This window comes from Fukomys damarensis, unplaced genomic scaffold (genome assembly GCF_012274545.1).
Source record: "Fukomys damarensis isolate Sample0158 unplaced genomic scaffold, DMR_v1.0_HiC HiC_scaffold_36, whole genome shotgun sequence".
Classification (NCBI taxonomy): Eukaryota; Metazoa; Chordata; class Mammalia; order Rodentia; family Bathyergidae; genus Fukomys; species Fukomys damarensis.
This window is the reverse complement of record NW_022900948.1, coordinates 44373854-44379822: the sequence shown is the minus strand read 5'-3', so window position 1 is coordinate 44379822 and position 5969 is coordinate 44373854. Positions and strand designations below refer to the sequence as shown.

General features: G+C 59.6%; 1 long non-coding RNA gene across 1 annotated transcript in view; it reads right to left on the bottom strand.

The window, feature by feature from the left end:
* Positions 1–1130: 1130 nt before the first annotated feature.
* Positions 1131–5969, bottom strand: part of LOC104864417 — a 17196-nt gene continuing 12357 nt past the window's right edge. The window contains exon 5 of the long non-coding RNA XR_004515399.1: positions 1131–3133. This is a non-coding gene — a long non-coding RNA (uncharacterized LOC104864417). The remainder of the gene's footprint in view (positions 3134–5969) is intronic.

The window sequence follows — 5969 nt, the reverse complement described above, 5'->3', positions numbered from 1 at the left end:
TCACCAGCGCCCAAGCGCATCCTGCTGAGAGCGAATTGTTCACTTATGAAAGACCCACTGGGCCCACTGTGGTGGCTCACACCTGGGATTCCCTCTCTGGAGGCTGAGGCAGGAGGGTGGTAAGCAAGCTCCAGGGTCAGCCTGAGCAACTTTGTTCGCGGCCATCCTGAGCTACCTTGCAAGAGCTTGTCTCAAGAAAACACCCCCAATAAGCTGATAAGTAAATAAATGAAAAGACCCAGCAGGACACAGCACCGGGGAGGAGACAGACATGGAATGCATACCCTCCACCCCTTCCATGTCCCACACAGGCTGCAGGCCCGGACCCTGGGCATGCAGCTGGCAAGGGCCCTCAAAGAGCATCCGGAGCTGGCTCTGGGAACTGGGGCACCAGCTTCAGAGCCACCCCGGGACAGGACGAAGTCTGGGCTGTGTGGCAGCACTCGCTGTGGCCCCAGGAAGCCCCGCCGCTGCCCTCCCCACTCCGGAGTCCCTGGGGGGGAGCTGTTTGCCTCAAGCAAATCTCTGTCTTTCCTCTGCCTTCAGCTCTGGTGAAGGAGCAAGAGGTTTCTGATCTGGGAGAAGCTGGCTCCAGGGCTGCGGTCCTGGCCGGAAGGGCTGCCTGGGGCAGGGGTGCAGTTTGCTCGGGAGGCAGAGTGGGGGAACCACCTGAATCTGTGGGGTTACTGCAGCCTCAGAGGTAGTGAGCTCCCCGTGCAGTGAGGCAACCAAGGACAGGCTGGGGTGGAGGAAGGGCGGTGTGTGTGGCAGGCAGAGCGGGGCCCCAGGAAGAGAGCCAAGAATTGGCCAGAGGTCTCTGCCATGCTTCTCCCAGCACAAGGCCTCATTTCAGAAGGAGGTCGGGAGGAGGAGGAGTAGAGACCTGTGAGCTATCACCAGGGCTGCCTGTCCCAGGCCTCTCACAGCCCCAGGCCTTAAGAGCAACAAGATTCAGGGAGGGGACAGAGGGGGCCCTCACCCCGACTGCTCACTCACACCAGGAAAGGGGTGTCAGGAAAGAAAAGTGCCTGCCGAGGCTCGCCCAAGCCCCAGGCAGTCCAATGAATAGGTTCATTAATTATGTACTCATTTATTTGAGACCAGGTCTCACGATGTAGCCCAGGCTGGCCTTGAACTCATGGTGATCCTCCTGCCTCAGCCTCCCAAGCATTGAGACAACAGGGCTGCACTGCTGAAAACATGATTGAAGAAATGAGAAAACCTGCTGCGTGTCGGGCGCTTGCTTTCTTTCCTGCTGAGTGGGGTAAGAAGGGTGCTGCCCCCTCTTCTGGCCCTCTCTCCACAAGGTCAAAGATGGCCACACCTTCCCCTCCCTAGTCTTTCTTTTGCTTGTTGGTTTAGTTTGATTCGGTTTTTGCAGTACTGGCAACTGAACCCAGGGCCTTTGCACTGAGCTACATCCGCAGCCCTTTTAATTTTGATTTTTTTCTTGAAGCAGGGTCTCAATCGTTGTTACCGAGGCTGTGCTCAAGCTTGCAATCCTCCTGCCTCAGCCTGCCCAAGCGCTTGAATCACAGGCATGCACCCCCATACCTAACTTCCCTCTCTAATCTTTCCCATCTGCATCGAGGGGCCCAGGCTTGGGAGCCACTCCTTGCTTTCCAAGCAAGCTAGAAGGGGCTGGGGATTTAGCTCAGTGGTTTTGCCACCTGCTTCACAAGCACAAGGTCCCGAGTTCGATTCTTAGTTAAAAAAAAAAAAATCTTAAATCCAAGCAAGCTAGAGGAGGCAGAAGCCTGACCTTTCTTGTTCTGGGTTCTTGGCTGTGAGGTGGACCTCTGTGCAGGGCCCTGGACAGCCTGCTCGGCGGCCTTCTGCTTTTGCTCAGGCCACTGGGTCATTTACGGACAATACAGGCGGTTCTGGAGGCCAGGCCGCCCCAGGCCTGCGCGCTAGGCCTCAAGGGCCGGAAGTACCCAGCCCCACAGCCTGGGAGGCCCCGCCCACTGAGGCGCCAGCCCACGCCCAGCCCACGCTGCGCGGCTCCCATGGAAACCGGCGTCCCGAGCCCTTGTTGCTCTCGGGATTCTTTCCTGTGCCTCGTGAGAAGCGCACGACGACCTCCCCAGCCCTTTCTGCGCGCCCTTGACAGAGGGTACATTGAGGCACAGGGACTTTAGGGGTCTGGTCCAGCAACATAGGGAGAATCTACCCTTCTTGCCCCTGGGCTTTTGTTCCCTCTTGGAATTCAAGGAATTGTTCAATGAATGAATGAGAGTCCACTTCCTCCGCTCGCTGTGTGACCTCAGTCACAGAGACCAACCTCTCTGGTTTCTCTTTCTTCCCACGCAGGGCCCGCAGTCCTTGTCACTTCTCTCCTGTGACGCTCAGGCCCCGGGACGGGGTGGGGAAGGGTGGGCATCTCCAGGTCTGGGTCCAGAGGGGCTGTGGAGACCATATTCTCAGGGGAGCAATCCCTCTGTGTGCTTCTTTAGGGGGAGGATTGAACTCAGCCTTGAGATACCCAGCAAGCGCACCGCCACCCAGCGCCGGCCTCACATCTTTTCTATTTTTTGAGACGTGGTTCTCTCTTTAAGTTGCCCACGTTGGATCCAACTCGCAATTCTCCTGCCTCGGCCTCCCGCGAAGCTAGGATTGCAGATGTGTGCCCCTCCGCCGAGTCAGGAGCGGTCCTTTTAAGGGGCAGGAGCTGTCTGGCCTGAGCCCCGGCCCCTGGCTCAGCCCCACCAGCTCCAACACCGTGGACGTGGCAGCCACAGTCCCTGTGCCCACAGGAAGATTCCCGACCACGTGGCGGGCTGGGCACAGCCGCGGTGTGTGGCAGTGATTCTGTCCATGTGATGCCCACAGGAGGTGTGGGTACGCGGGGTCTCGGTCACCATTGCTGAGGAAACCCGGGGTTCGTGTGGCGGCCAGGCTGGGGCTCTCTTGGTCCTCAAACCCTTACCCCACAGGAGGGTGAGCTGGGTCCTCCCTCCACCCCGGCATCAGGCGCACCTGTGTGCACAGGCGGGACTCGGGCGCCTGGCTGCTCACGCAGGTGCTTGTGCCCACACGCACGTGTGCAGGGCATGCGGGGGCACACACTGGACAACTGGGGGCAGGCGGTCCTCATGCCAGCCCACTTCGGGACACAGGGCAGCAGAGCCTGCTGCAAAAGAAGAGAGAAGAAACAGTGCGGTCTGGGCCCAGATGGAGGTGACGGCGGCAGTGACTGGGGGGCCGGGCCGGGCCCTGGGGTCTGCAGCACCCCCTGGGGCTGCACAGAGGAGGGGAAGTGGAGGCTGCAGTCGGGGAGGGGACAGATTCGGTGGCGGAAACACCCTGTCCTGCGGCAGCTATGGGACCAGGGCACCCTTTCGGTGGCGGAAACACCCTGTCCTGCGGCAGCTATGGGACTGCAGGGCACCCCGAGTGTGGGGGAGCCCCGCTTCTCAGCACTCAGAGTGGGGGGGCCACAGCAGCTCCCTGGGGCCCGGGGCCACCAAGAGAGAGTCCAGCACCTCCCTGTCACCCCCGCTCTCAGAATCTCCAGACTGTGGTGTTTGTTCAGCTGTGGGGCTGGCAGCCTTGTCTGCTGCCTCTGTCCATCTCCAAGCAAGAGATTTGGGGGTTTTGTTTGATTTTTGAGGCAGAGCCAGGGCCGGGTGGCCTTGAACTCATAATGGAGCCCAGGCATTTGAGATGATCCTCCTGCCTCAGCCTCTCAAGTGCTGGGATCACAGGCCTGTGCCACCACGCCCAGCTCAGGGGAAGAGATTTAAAGCAAAAGATCTGGGCCGGCCTGGGGTACCCAGGGGCTGCTGTGGGTTAGCCCGGGCCCTGGGCATAGATCTGAGCTGCCTGCTGCTTACTCGAGACTCTGCCTTCCCCCAGGCAGTCCTGTGGGCCCAGGGGTGTTGTAGGGCCAGGGCTGGGCATGGAGTGGGGTGGGACCCGAGGCTACCAAAGCCACCCCTTCCATCTCTCCTGCCCCTGACCCAGCTTCTTGGGCCCTGCCCACCCCAAGGCCAACCCTCCCTGCCTGGTATCCAGCCAAATCTCCCCAAGTCATTTCAGCCTGCCCATCCCCCATCCAGCCCCCTTGCTGACCTCCCGGTCCCTAATCCTCCCCCAGGCGGCCAGAGAGATCCTCCTGAGTGCCACCTTCCTGCCTACACCCTCCATGGCTCCCCAGGACCCTGATTTGTTCTCACTGCAGGGCCTTTGCATGGGACCTGTGCCCTGTGCCCTCTGCCTGGCTGACTCCTCCCAGCCCAGCCTCCATGCAGAGCCTTCCCCCCACCCAGCCTTGTCCTGGCGGGTGGGGAGCAGGAGGGCAAACTGGATGCTCAAGATGAAGGAGCAGAAGTAGCCACAGCCCAGAAAACCATGGACAAGCCTAGTGTGGTGATGCATGCCTGTAATCACAGCATTCTGGGAGGCTGAGGCAGAAGGATCACAAGAGCAGGCCCAGGGGAATCTCCATTTTAGGTGCACCCTTGCTCTGCATTCTGGGATTTCTCAGCGTTCTCACCAGCCACAGGGCCTTTGCACGAGCCCCTGGGCCTCCTTCTTTTCCTCTGTTAGGTGTCTCTCCACAAGGATAGGGTTGGGGCTCCTGTACTCCACTGTTAGCCCAGTAAACAACCAGGCATGGCAAGGAACAGGACTCCCCTTCTCTTTTCAAAAGTGCAGATGAGTAGGGAACAGCCAGAAAGTGGGGCACAGCTCCACTTTCGTACAGCTCAGCTTCGGGCAGGCAGGTGCCAAGGGCCCGTTCTTCAGGGCCCTGGACAGGAACGGGGGGGTCCCATGGTGTGTGCCCAGGACAAAGCAGATTGAGTGACCAATCTTGTGGGCGTGGGTCCTGTGTTCATCCGCAGCCCACGAGGCTGGAACTCTCCTGGTCCCAGCTCCTAGACAAGGCCCAGGGAAGGGAGGCGGCCCAACATCACCGAGTGTGCCAACGGCACAGCAGCAATGTGATCTGCAGTATATTGGGTGCCACAGACACACGATAGGTACACGTTTATTTATTTAGTTCTTTTTTGAGACAGGGCCTCACTGCGTAGCCCAGGCTGGCCTTCAACTCAGGCAATCCTCCTGCCTCAGCCTCCTGAGTGTTGGGATTACAGGAGTGCACCACCACGCCCCCCCACCCCCCTACTCTGTACAGGGAATCAAACTCAGGATTTTTCACTTGCGTGGCGCCACCGAGCTACATCCCCGGCTCCTATCTTTGTTTTTTGGGTTTTTTTTAGACAGGGTCTTGCTGTGTATCCCAGGCTGGCCTTGAACTCACTATATAGCCCAAGCTGGCCTCCGACTCGCTGTGATCCTCCTCTTGCCTCAGCCTCCTGAGTACCAGAACGCCTTCCTGGCCTAAGGGGCTGACCATCTGCCCTGTGTATCTCCAAGGTGCATCTTGGGCCTGACCTGTCAAAGTCACTGTGACCGTTTGTGTTTCGTTTCTCTGTGTGGAGGCCAATGGTGGCAGAGGTGAGGCTTAACTTTTCTTTAGAATGCATCACTTGGGGTGGAGCCCTGGGGCCTTGCACCAAGAGTCCGTTTCAGGTTGGGTTTACCTTTCTAAAAAGGTGCAGGGGCTGGGTGTCCAAGTGAACACCTGTGATCCCAACACTCTAGGAGGCTGAGGCAGGAGGATTCAAGTTTGAGCCCAACCCTGGAAAACTTGGGGAGACCAGAGGTCAAAAAGGGTAGCGGGTGGGCTGGGGCTGTAGCTCAGTGGGAAGGACAGGAGCTCCACCCCCTATACTGAAATAAACAGGTGCCAAGGGTTTCCCCAAGTGGCCCCTGGGGTGGGGCAGGGAGGGCAGGGTAGCCCAGGCCCTCTCCCTGGGCTGCTGGCTGGGATCAGAGGTCTGGGCAGCAGGGCCCTGTGCTGGGCCTGGCAACCCGGGTGAGGGGGCGGGGCTCCCCCCGGACTCAGGCCCGGGCAGGGCAGGCGTGGGGCGCAGAGGGCCGGGGTGGATGTGCAGGGCTTC